Source organism: Nomascus leucogenys, chromosome 22a (genome assembly GCF_006542625.1).
Source record: "Nomascus leucogenys isolate Asia chromosome 22a, Asia_NLE_v1, whole genome shotgun sequence".
Classification (NCBI taxonomy): domain Eukaryota; kingdom Metazoa; phylum Chordata; class Mammalia; order Primates; family Hylobatidae; genus Nomascus; species Nomascus leucogenys.
The window spans coordinates 122,673,319-122,687,394 of NC_044402.1; the positions used below are offsets into that span (position 1 = coordinate 122,673,319).

General features: G+C 40.7%; 1 pseudogene; it reads right to left on the bottom strand.

The window, feature by feature from the left end:
- Positions 1-3,268: 3,268 nt before the first annotated feature.
- On the bottom strand, positions 3,269-3,738 carry LOC115832326 (annotated as a pseudogene).
- Positions 3,739-14,076: the final 10,338 nt, after the last annotated feature.

The following is a 14,076-nucleotide window of genomic DNA, read 5'->3' on the forward strand; positions in this document are numbered from 1 at the left end:
GACTGAGTTTCACCTATTTCAACTACCTTTGACCATGTCATGGACTCTTAGGAGAATGAGGAACATTGTTCTGTAAGTTTCCCAGCCTCAACGCTATTGACATTTTGGACTAGATAATCGTTTATTGGGAGTGCAGGGATTTCCCTGTTCATTGTAGGATGTTTAGTAACATCCTCGACCTCTACCCACTAGATGCCAGTAGCACCATGTCCCACCCCCACTCCAACCCCACCCCCACCAGCTTTGAAACAAAAAATGTCTCCAGCCATTGCCAAATATCTCTGGAGGGCAAAGTCATCTTTGTTGAGAACCACTGCTCTAGGTCTTTTCTCATTCTACAATACTTCCAAAAATTTGAATGAGAAATACAGATGAATATGTGCAAAAAGTACACATAATTCATAAAACCTTCCTTTAAAATAATAGAAGTGAGGCTGGTCATGGTGGCTCACACCTATAATCCCAGCACTTTGGGAGGCTGAGGCAGGTGGATCATGAGGTCAGGAGATCGAGACTATCCTGGCTAACACAGTGAAACCCCATCTTTACTAAAAATACAAAAACTTAGCCAGGTGTGGTGGCACACGCCTGTAGTCCCAGCTACTCAGGAGGCTGAGGCAGGAGAATCACTTGAACCTGGGAGGTGGAGGTTGCAGTGAGTCGAGATCGCGCCACTGCACTCCAGCCTGGACGACAGAGCAAGACTCCATCTCAAAAAAAAAAAAAAAAAAAAGATAGAAGTGATCTGAAGCTTTAAAGATAACTTCAAGTGTTTAAGTTACCAAAATTCCAGTAGACAGAATACTAAAAGAAAAAATTATAAATAGCATTCACTATCAAACTTGTATCTAGACTGTGGTTAAAACTATGACAAACAAATTGCTATCTATGTGGTCAAAAGGGAATCTGGAAAAGTGAGGGGTTGATTTATTTGGCCGATGGAATTGTGTTTTCCATTATTGTTATTTATGCCATGAATAAAAATTTCCTGGTTTTGGTTGTCTGATAAAAACTAACAAAGAACAATGTGAAAAGGGGCAAACATGATGAAATGCCACTGGATAATATCTAGCATTTTCTAAGTGATTGCTAATACCAGGCACAGGGCTACATGCTTTATATATATTGACCCACTTAATATTTACAACAATCCTTAGAGAGAGGCACATTTCCATGAAGAAAATTTGCTTTGCTTAATATTACACAGCTTACAAGTAGCAAAGCCCAGAACCAAGTTCTGGACCATCTGACTTCACATCAATCATTTCTGACCACCTCACTTTACAGAAACTATGCAACCCTGACTGCTGAACCTCTCCTATTTGAATTCTACATCCCAGCTGACCTGGTCTACTCAGAGTTACTCTCCATGTACCTTGCCTTTCTGTTTCCATTTCTATGGCTTTGCTCCTGCCCTTTTCCCCAGTAGAAAATTTACTCCCCTCTGTTTTTTTCTAAACCTTATCCCTCCTTTGATGTGTAGTTTTAGGTCCATTTCTTCCATGAGAGTCCCTAAGATTATTCCAGGCATAGTGATTTTCCCTCTCTCTGATCGCTTTCTACCGTACGCCGAATCAGTCACTTGTTACAAGATTTCCATTTAGAACTCCTGATAACAATAGCTAGTCTGTCTATGGCCCTTAGTAAAGAGATTTACACACATCATCTCATTTTTCCCTTACCACAAACCTGTTTTTTGTTGTTGTCGTTGTTGCTGTTGTTGTTACAGTTATTTCAAACAGATAAGGAGCCTAAAGGTCAGATTTTACTGGATTATTCAAGGAGACACCTGATAAATGGCAGACTTGAACTTTAATAAGTCTCCTTAATTCCAAACCCCACACTCTTCCTAACAAAAACAAAAAACAAACAAAAAGTCTTGTGGCCCAGGAGTGTACAAGTACGTACAAGTCTGCCTCAACAACATTACAGTTTTTGTGTTTTAAGTTCTTCCACTTTCCTCACTCTTACCCCAGTAGTTGGTAAGCAACTAAAATAGTTTACCTATTGGATGATCTTTGTCTCCTAACCCTCAGAGCTTTGAATAATAATAATAGTATTAACTAATGTTTACTAATCTCTGTGCACAAGGCACTGTTATCAGCACCTTGAGAGGATCGCAAATGAAGAAACCGAGTATTAGAGAGATTAGGAGATTAGAAAAGTTGTTCTGTCAACTGAAACACCAATCTAGCTATAGCTGGACTTCTGAACTTGGTTGATAATATAAACCCTCAATAAACATTAGCAAATTTGTAACTAATGAGTGGTTCCTTGTCAGATACTACCACCTGTATTCTTTCTCATTTAGTCCTAAATACAACTTTTTTACTCTCATATTACTATTACTATTTTATGTATGTAATTACTATTTTATTCCCATTTTAGGAGGAAGAAAATGAGTTTAGAGAGATTAATGAACAAGTAGAAGGTTGAAGTAGATTTTCACCCAGCAGCTAACTGCCCTTCTCCATGGAAAACTAATAAGCATCTCTTAAGCCTAGTTTTTCCACAAGTCAAATATATATATTCGTGTTCGAGTTTTCAAAAAAACCCTGCTTACTCTAATATCAAATTTCATGTTGTCATGATGATTATAGTACTTTAGAAGCAGAGGAGATGGATGAGGACACATGTCAGATTATTTGTTTCTCTTGGATGAAGGCTCCTGAACACCAGCCCATCAGAGAAAATGCTCAGTTTGGCGTTTCCCTAACAGGGATTGGGGTGGATCCAGGTGGACCTGCTGTATGATGGAATGAAGTTTCTTTCCCTGAACCAGTTTGCCCACCCTGGCTGCATGTGTGACATGAAAAATGGAGGCGCCTCCATCAGGAAAGTATTCTTGGCGGTACTCAGTGGTCTCAGAGTTATTTGGCACACTCTCGGGTAGCTGACTTCCAAACAATAAGTGATCTGGTTTTCAGTAAGGTAATTACCAAGCAAACCCACATGGTCTGGAGACCTACACAGCATGTTACAACACACTGAACAAACGGCACACCTGAGCAGGCTTACTGTCAGAAAAAAAAAAAAAAAAAAAAACTGTTCACTGTAATCACAAGAATATGTCAAAATTATTCTTTTACCTGTGTACAGGCTTAAACCTCCTACTCTAAAACCACATTTTAAGTATTTGCTCACTCATTTTTAGAGCACTGTGGATCTTGCAAATAGTTTTTATTGCTGCTGCTGTTGTTGTTTCTGTTGAAAAGATATGTATCTATAGATATATAGATATATTTATAATTAGCCAGCAGGACTCAGTTTAGATGATCACAATTTTGTTGGGAATATCCAAAGCATCGTAATCAGGAACCAGTTGAACACATGGCTTCTTCTTTCCATCAAACCTAATCAGGGTGTTGACCTTGGGCACATCAATGTCATAGAGCTTCTTCACAGCCTGTGTGATCTGGTGCTACTTGGCTTTAACATCCACATTGAACACAAGTGTGTTGTTGTCTTCTGTCTTCTTCGTGGCAGACTCAGTGGTCAGCAAAAACGGGATGACAGCACAGTGGTCAGGCTTGTTTCTTCTGGGGCCACTCCTCCAAGGATATTTGGGCTGCCTCCGGAGTAGCAGGGTCTTGGGCCACCAGAAGATGGGTGACGTGAGGATCTTCTTTTTTCGTGGCTGTGGACACCTTTCAACACTGCCTTCTTGGCCCTCAAAACCTTCGCTTTGGCTTTGGCTTTAGGACGGGCAGGAGCTTTCTTCTTTGCCTTCAGCACCATCTTGTGAAAAGGGTGTTTTGTTTTTGTTTTTATACCTCTATGTGTAGTTCACGAATATTCCCACAACAGTGTGATCCAGGTTTACAACTTCCCATCTGGAGATCACCCCATGTCCGGGGAGACACAAGGCTGGAAATCTTTTGCCTCATCATCAAGCACTCCTGTTTGGAGAAATTGGGCTGAAATGTCATACCAATCTCTTCATCACAGAGCACTCTTTCAGCTTTTTTACGTGGAAATAATAAGAAAGAAAAAATATAAGTTATTTCAGAGACTGATGGAGAATGGCTGTTCTTTTTTCATCAGTGGTCACAAACCCCTTGACACTGGAGAATTCGTTGACTAGTCAGTGATCACACTTGGGAAATTTTCAGAACACTTTGCTGAAGTCAATCAACTTAGAAATGGTATCTAATTCTAGAACCATTGTGCCAACATGGAGAAATTTATTATTCATATATGTGAGTTTCCCAGAAGTAAATTTTAAAGTAATTCTATAGTATAAAATCATATCAAAATTCAACGTGATTTTTTTTAAAAAAGCAATTCTCTCTCAATGTTTTTCAATTCACTTAGTCATTCCATGCCTCAGTTTCCTCCCATTCATTAGTTAACTATATATTCGTTGAGTCTCCTATGTACCAGACATTGTAGTCTAGACTCTGTGAATAGAACACCACAAAAAATGGGTGGAAAACATTTTTTCAAATGGAAAAAAGTATACAACAAACAAATGCGTAAGTTAAATATATGGTATATCAGATAGTGATAAATGCTATGAAAAATAAAACAGGAAAGAAAATAGAGAATACCTGGATCGATGGGGCATGGAAGGTTCTCTTGCATATGGTACGTTTATTTCCACCAAAAGTCCTGTTGAAATTTGATCCCCAATGTAATGGTGTTGGGAGGTGGGATGCATTGGGAGGTGTTTGGTTCATGGGGGGTGGATCTTTCATGAATGGCTTCGTGCCCTTCTAGCAGTAGTGAATGAGTTCTTGCTCTGGCAAGACTGGATTAGGTCTTGCAGAAATGGAATCTTTCAGTTCTCTCTGGAATAGATTCATTCGCATGAGACTGGGTTATTATAAAGCAAGATTGCTCCTCCTCTTCGGTCTCTCTGCACACATGAAGAAAAGGACGGCCCTTTCTTCATTATGTTTTGATCCCACACATGGCCTTGACCAGAAGCCAAGCAGATGCTGGCACCATGCCTCTTGTACTTCCCGGCATGCAGAACCCTGAGGTAAATAAACCTCTTGTTAAAAAATGAATTACCGAGCCTTAGGTATTCTGTTATAGCAACACAAAATGGACTAAAACAGAAGGGGCTGCAATGTTAAAGAGGGCCATCAGAGATTTTTCCTAAGAAGAAGACATTCAGGCAAAATAATAATACAGTGAGGGAATGAGCAGTGTGGATGTATGACGGAATGCGTCCCAGGCAGAGAGGAAAGGAAATGCAAAGCTCCTGTGGTACAAGGATGTCTGGTACATTCCAGGAATAGCCAGGTGGCCAGTAGAGCTAGAAGAGAGTGAGCAAAGGGGAGGAATAGGAGGCCAGATCATATTAGGCCTTTTGGGTTATTCTAAGAACATTAGCTTCAAGCATTAGACTTAACACGTTTGTTTTCAGCAGAGTGACATGATTTCACTTGTATTGTAAAAGGATTGTGCTCATTTCGGTGTGGAAATTAGACTACAGGAGAGCATAACCCAAGAGTTGACTCATCAAAGAGCATGAAGTAGGAGACTACTGCAATAATCCAGGCAAAAACCAACTACAGCTTGCATTAAAATAAGACTGATAGATGTTGCTGGATTCCAGACGTATTTCTGAAATAGAGTAAACAGAATTTCATTGGAATTAATGTGACATATGAAAGAAACCAGAAATAACTTCACAATTTTGTCTTAAAGAACTAGAGGATGGAGTTGGCCTTTGCTAAGTAAGGAGGACAGTGGGAGCAGGAGGTTTGCTAAGCAAAGGCATGGAGGAGTCACTATAGCATCCAGGAGCTCAGATCAGGACACGCTGAGTGTGAGCTAGATACCAAAGTGGGGATGTTGGTATGGACTTGGTTATATAAATCTGGAGTACAGGGCATATGTCTACCCAGGAACTAGAACCCTGGGGGTCAGCATGGAGATGGTATTTTAACCCTTGAGACTGGATGAGATCATCAAGGGGTGAGCCTCCAAAATTCAATGCCAAAACAATGATGAGGAACCAGAGAGAGACTGAGGAAGAACTGCCAGTGACCTGGGAACATGAGAGAGAGTGGACAACTCTGTTAAACACCGCTGAGAGGTTCTGTGAGACGAGGACATGCAGTTAACCACTGGAGTCACGACATTGAGGCCACTGATGACAATGATAAGAGTCTTTTCTTCTAAAGACAATCGGGAGAAAGAATTGAAACTAAGGGTACAGGAATCTTTTGGAAGCTTCACTCTGAAGGGCAGCAAGGGAGACTTTCTTTAAATCAACTTTCTTGAAGTATAAGCCACATAAAATAAAATTCAGCAGTTCTAGCTGTAGTGTTCAATTAGTTTTGACAAATGTATATACCTGTTTAAGCACCACCACAATCAAGATATAGAACATTTGTTTTGTTTGTTTCATTGAGACAGGGTTTCACTCTGTCACCCAGACTGGAGTGCAGTGGTACAATCATGGCTCACTGCAGCTACGACCTCCCAGACTCAAGCCATCCCCCACCTCAGTCCCTTAAGTAGCTGGGACCACGGATGTGCACCACCATGACTGGCTAATTTTGTTTTGTTGTTTGTTTGTTTTTCTAAAGACAGTGTTTCACCATGTTGTCCAGGCTGGTCTCAAACTCCTGGGCTCAAGTGATCCTCCCACCTCGGCCTCCCAGAGTGTTGGGATTACAGGCGTGAGCCACCATGCGTGACCTAGAACATTTTCATCACCTCAAAAATATCTTTTATGCTCTTTCCAGTTAATCAGCTTCTCACCCCCAGCCCCAGATCCAGGCAGCTACTGGTCTGTTTTCTGTCACTATAGCTTAGATGTGATTTTTAGAGCTTCACATAAATGGAATCATACAGAATATAATCTTTTGTGTCTGGTTTATTTCACTCAGTGTAATGTTTCTGAGCATTATCCACACTGATGTATTTATTAATCAGTACTTCCTTTGTATTGCTGAGTACTATTCCATTGGATGGAGACACCATAGCTTGTTAATCCAGGTAACTGCTAATGAACATTTGAATTGTTTTCCAATTTAAGCTTTTATGAATATAACTGCTATAAACATTTGTTGTTAAGTCCTATCCTTTGTGAATATTTGCTTTTTATCAACAGATAATTTTTGTTTAAGATCAAGGAATTTGGGAGTTACAATGACAATTGTGGTGATGATGAGATTCTGAATTTGTCACAGTATCTTGGTCCTGCACTGATATGCCTCCTTGAAAAATCAATAAGCATCATTCAGCTATAGTCATTTAATATTCCACTCTAGTGAAATATCATGAGGACACTGTTCTTGCTTTCAAGTGGCATATAGACAAATGAAGAAAACAAAAGTGGAAATAAATTGGATTGAGGGTATGCTCCTTAATAGGTTGAAGAGTAAACTCAAGGGATTCTTTGCCCAGAGAGATCAAAACTGGTTGCAAATATAAGTTGGCTCAAGAAAATGTTTATGTATAATGATTATATGAGATATATTATGCTAAAGAATAAAAATATCAGTGCTAAAAAAAAGTCAGGTATGCTTATGATATATTTCTAACCCTGAAGTGTATCATCATTCTGATTATCAACTGCAACCACCATGGTCCTGGGTGCATTATTTGCAAAGCCAGCCTCCCCATGACTTTAGTAACCAACTACCAGCTTATGACTGTAGAAGCTTAGCATGTGTTGCTTCTAGTTCAGCCTGATTTGCCTTTTGCATGATCTGTGATAACTTTTCTAACTTTCGATGCCACCATTTCTTCATTTGCAAAATGTAATTAACAATTTCTGAGTGAGATTAATGAAGTATCATGGGATGTATTATACTTCATAAAGGCAAAATAAAGAGTGTTTACTGACAGTAAAATATTAGCATGAGATTGTGAGTTTCCCTGTGTTCCCCTAACTTTGACTATCTATTTATTTGTGTATCTATGTATGTCTCTCTCTCTGTGTCTCTTCGTGTGTGTGTGTGCGTGTGTGTGTGTGTGTGTGTGTGTGTGTGTGAAACCCTATTTCTTCTAACCTGCTAGGAATAGATGGGCCAGATATACTGAGGGAGAGAAAAGCAGTCCTTGACCTCTGGGAGCTGGCCTGGCACTTACAGCTGGGCACAGGTGTGGTTAGGAGCTGGCCTAGCACACACTGGTGGGCCATGATGTCTCCTGCCTCCTGTTGGTCATGAACAATCTCACAGACACTGACATCGGACATGGTCACTCTGAGGCCATCATAAAATGAGACAAAACAAGACCTCTTCATAATTTTATCTAAGAAAAGACAAAAATATAGTCATTGTGCAATCCATCAAATAGCAAAAATCCTGGTCTCTCCTGGTGAATATGATCGACTGCCACTTCTTCACAGTTTTATCCTCAATCTAGATTATCTTCCCCACAGATAAGACTTATTCAGGCACCTAATCACAGAACTGTCCCCTCTCTCTGACTCTAGCAGCCACTCTAGAACAAAGTCTTGCTTCTTTAGATCCTCCTCAAAATCATCCATCCAAAGTCCAGATCCTATAATAAGTCATTTTTAACCCCTTCTTATTGATATGTCCCACAGATCTCCATAGTATATGTTTTTCCTCATGGCAGTGAGGAATCAACCCAACTTGTCTAACTAAGGCTGTATCCCTGGTGGGCTCTGACTAAAGGGCATTGACAATATATTTGTGCCAGAATTTTCAGTAAGAAAAAGGGAGGCAGGGCTTAAGATGCTATATCTCTCAGAAGCGTTTACACTTTACAAATTACTCGTGGAGCTTATGAAACCTTCATGAGTCAAGGAACTGCTTTCCCACCAGCATCATGTAAAGCCCCAAGAAGGGGTGGGGTGGAGGTGGGAATGTTGGGACTGAGCCTACCTACAGAGGTCCTCTACTGATCCCTCTCTTACAATCCCTGCCTTCCCAGTCCCGGTCAATTATAGACACCACCCTGCCCAGGCTCTGAGTCAGCCAGCCCTGGCCAGGGCAGGGATTAACACCAGTGTGTGGAGTCTGGAATTCATCTTCCAGTTGTAGGTCTGGTGTCTGATGAGCCCTGAGTACCAGGCTGCAGCCCTGTTCTCTAACCAGACTTCAGCCTTAATTTCCTACTTAGTACTCCAGCCCACTGCTGGGTCTGGAGCTTTGCCTAAAACCATCATATCCCATTTGGCAGGGATTCGACACCTTGCCGTAGCTTTGCCCTCATCCATCCCCTGGGAGGTGGTAGCTTGTTCCCTATATTCGCAGCTGCTATCAGTGGTACCAATCTACATATATCCTCCAGAGCCATGATGTGGCTGACCTTGCTGGCACTGCACATTGCTCCATTCATTGGGTCTGGAATGGGCCCTTTGGCTGAAAAAAAAGCCCCGTAACCTGTTTCCATCTGGTACTAGGTTTCTTCAACACTTCCTCCTGGCCAGTGCCAGAATCCCTGGCAGTTTAGCCCACCCAAGTTATAACAGCCCCACTCACTAGACACAATTTATTTATGTGCAACTGGACACCTTCCTTGGCCATCACCCAATACACAAAGTTGCTACAAGAACTGGCCTGCTGAGTCTTCAAGGTTTCCAGACATCATCTCAGATTTAGGAAAGCAACAGGAAATAGGAGGGGGCTGCCTCCCTCCACATCGAAGATCACAGAGCAAGAACCACAGCTATTACTCCATGTGCCTAAATCACTTCCCAAAAGCAAATACATGCAACTTCAAAAAAATCCCATCTCATAAAAATACAGAAGAACTTAATCAATACCTAAACATTGGGTAGTTACTAGATGTTTAACAACCTCATAATAAATACTCAATAAATGTTTGTTCAACTAATAAATAGGTTTGACAACTGGGAACGCTGAGATGTAGTTTCTATTGCTATTACTCACAGCCACACAGCTAGATACCTTAGGGGTGGAACCAGAACGAAACTCTCTTGGCTCCAATCCAGTAATCTTCGTACTAGAGGAAAAATCTTTATTAAGTAAATATTGATCAACTTATAACAGCACAAACTTCTAAATCAATTTTTTTACTGGGCTTTTATCTCTAAAATTATTGAAGTTTTACCAGTTTGGGGAAGTTAATACTGGCTACTTAAGCACTTGGTCAAGAAATAGGCCATATGTGTAACTAAATTCTGTGGTAATATTGGGACAGGAACCCGTCCAATAACAAGAATGTATAAACATTTTTATCATGTAAAAGAATATTTAAATATTAATATCACAAAACCTGAACCTTTTTCATGTCCTTGAACCACACAGTAGAAAAGGATTATGCCAAAAAAAAAAAAAAAAAAAAAAAAAGAGCCAAGTAGGGGAAGAGAGAAACGGACACAGAAAGGAGATTGAAAGCCAAAGAAACACCTTTGCAGTTCTCCAGAAATTAACTCTGTCCCTCCCACCCCATCAATATAGAAAAGGAAGCACTAAAGGAAGCCTATGGTTCACTCCACTGCTTTTCTTGAAATAGCATTAGGAGATATACCTAATGTAAATGACGAGTTAATGGGTGCAGCACACCAACACGGCACAACATGTATACATATGTAACAAACCTGCACGTTGTGCACGTGTACCCTAGAACTTAAAATATAATAAAAAATGTATTAAAGAAATCTCCAAGGGCTGCTAAAAAAGAAAATACAATTCCCATTAACGTGCAAACACCAGCTGTGTTGGGCCTAACACTCTTTTACACTTTAATTAAAAGGAACCCCTCTAATCAGATGATTTGATTGCCTTGCTACTTAAAGTGTGGTCCAGGAAGGACCAGTAGCATCAGCAGCACCTGGAAGTTTATGAGAAATGCAGTCTGTCCGGCACACCCCACACCTACTGAAGCTGAATCTGCAGTTGATCAAGACCCCCAGGTGATTCACATGCACAGTAACGATCAATCAAGTGACACTGCTCTCAGCTGTTGTAAAGAGTCAGCCTTGACTGGTACAGACAAAAAATTATTTTGGTTCCCAAAGGTCTTTAAAGAAGATGTGGGCAGGGAGCCCTTCAGAGCATTGGAGAAGGTGCCAAAGACCAATTTGCCTTTTTAGCTTTTTCCTAAGGATCCATGGGCCTGCAAAACTCTGCCTCCACCAAAATCACCTGAGTATGCAATGGATTGCTAAGGCCTGTGAGGTTCATGTGACCGTGTTGAAATATAGATGATGTACACACAGAACATGTACAAGAATTAATGTAACTCAAACCCCTGTGATTGACTGATCAACTGTAGTGTTGGGCAAGGGAGATTATGCAACTCTCCAAGGCACCCAAATGACAGCCAAGGGGCACCCAGGCATAAGGAGAACCTGGTTCTTGTGTTCCTGTGAGTGTATGTCAGAAGCTCTGATGAGTGTGCTGACACTCTCCACACCATGTAAAAATGCAGAATTGTGCAATTAACTACAGGATGAGGATTGAAAGACGCTCCTACTCTGAACAATTGAATGAACTATTTGATGTTCCTTAATCCGCTGAAACAAAAATTGCCTAAGCAGTATCTTTTTCAACATAATTACCTATGTTTAAGATTCAAATAAAAACACTTACTCCAAACTTTACGATACGCCCTTCCCTTTCTGCCTCCTCCTCCTCTTCATTTTCTCTCCTCTTCCTCTTTCTCGTTCTCCTTCAACCTATCTGCTTGTAAACCTGACTGTCACAATTTTCTGATGGCTTTAATTGTATGTTTTCCCTAAGATGGAGTCTAAACCTCAAGGGTTAACTGCAGTAATGTCTTTCACCTGTGGAGGGGCAATGAAGGGCAGCAGAACAGAAGCAGGCTTTGGGCAACCAACCTCCCACTGGGCAATTTAACCAGAGTCACAATTAGAGACCAAGAGATCTGTTGTTGGGTCTGGTGTGGAGGGAAGAGTGCTCTAATTAAGTTGGGAGCGGCTCAGAAGGAGCAGAAATAGGCAATGATTCCAGAAGAGGGGAGTTCCAGGAAGCAGCCAGGAGGGAGGGGTGGGAACTCTGATTGCATCCTGGAGCGAGCAACTCTTATAAAACCCCAAACCCTGCCTCCAAGGCTTTGCCCCAAGGAGCTTCTTAAAACAGAGCCAGAATGCACTTCATTTAAAAGAATAGCTCAGCATGTAGCCACTAACTCCCTCTAGCAGAGGAAGCCCCTTGTTTCTCCCTGAAGAATGCAATGAAGGTTGAGCTTCTATCTTGCCAATTACCCCACAATTAGAATAGCTGATGGCATATTGAAGGGGGTGCATGTGTAAGTGTGCATGCATGTGTGTTTTGGGAGAAGAAAAGCACTCTTCACCCAAACAGAAAGCTTGAAAGGATGATGTCCATAATTTGTTTATTATCACCAACCCACTCCTCTGTAGGGCAACATGCTTTGAGTTTGGAAGTAAATCTAGATCCAGCCCTATGCATAGGTACCTTTGTAAAGAGGACAGGAAACCAGGTATTTTAGATTGAATTCTGGTTTCCCAAGTAATGTTTAGAAATGAAGAACTCCCTTCCCATTTAACTTCCTTCAACAATAGTCCGTGCCTGCAATGCCAAACTCTCAGTTTCAAATATTTAGTCCTGCTGAACCTGCATTTATTTGTTTTTATTTTTATTTTTATTTTGAGACAGGGGTCTCACTGTGTTGCCCAGGCTCGTCTCAAACTCCTGACCTCAAACGATCCTTCCACCTCAGCCTCCAAGAAGCTGAGACTACAGGCATGAGCCACCACAGCCAGCTAGACCCACATTTTTTTTAAAAGAAAATTATTTATTTTGCTCATCCTTAAGACAATACTTTTTTTAAAATTTGGTGTGTGTGTTGGTTATTATACTTTAAATTCTGGAATACATGTGCAGAACGTGCAGGTTTGTTACATAGGCATTTGCCATGGTGGTTTGCTGCACCTATCAACCCGTCATCTAGATTTTAAGCCCCACGTGCATTAGGCATTTGTCCTAATGCTCTCCCTCCTCTTGCGCCCCAACCTCTGACAGGCCCTGGTGTGTGATGTTCCCCTCCCTGTGTCCATGAGTTCTCATTGTTACACTCCCGCTTATGAGTCAGAACATGCAGTGTTTGGTTTTCTGTTCCTGTGTTAGTTTGCTGAGAATACGTATGTTTATTGCAGCACTATTTACAATAGCAAAGACTTGGAACCAACCCAAATGCCCATCAATGATAGACTGGATAAAGAAAATGTGGCACATACACACCATGGAATACTATGCAGCCATGAAAAAGAATGGGTTCATGTCCTTTGCAGGTACATGGATGAAGCTAGACCTACATTTATCAGATAATTGTGAAGGCAGTTGAAGAATCTTGTCCCCATAAACATGCTTTCTCTCCTACAGATCTCCAGTACCTCATGAGCTATAGAATATACATGATTTCTAATTATATATAAAGCCAGAAAAATATTGAAATGTGATGACATGCTTTTGGAGGGGCACTTAAAATCTTATGAACTTCTAATTGACAAAGGAAAAATGACCCATACTTAAATTTGACTTCTTTCCAAGTGTTTTTTCTAGTCTTTTCCATGTTTTCTTTTTTTTTTTCAGGATTTTTGTGTAAGACATTTCAGTCTTTGTAATAAAAACATCAACAATATCTCAATCCAAATTTGTAACAGTTTATAGTCTTAGGAATGTGTGCTTTATTAGACTCATAAACAGTAATAATCATGATTGCTACAATTTCGTGAATGCTGGTTCTATGCTGGAAACTGTACCAGGTGCATTGTATGGTCTATTGCTAATCCTTAATCACCACCCTGTTTGGCAGATGCTATCATCCCCATATTAAAGAGTAAGATAAAATTAAACAAGGACTAGAGCTATTTCCCTAAGGGGGAGATGAGGCATTAACCATGCCTTTTCGGTTAATTCCACAAGTAAATAATACTAGATACTCAGTGTCATCATCTCTACAGATTTATTGCCTTCCTTCTGTGGACCAACCTCTTTTCTAGATGTTCATAAACATTGGCTTATTTAATCCTTGCAAAAGCCTCAAGAGATGCCTAATTCTCACCAGGGCGTGGGCGAGAAAACTGAAATTCAGCGATATGCTCAGAAGTGGCAAAGTTAAGAACCTAACACAGATTTTTTTATGCCAATTTCAATGCCTTTCCACTAAAATCCGATTGCATCCCAG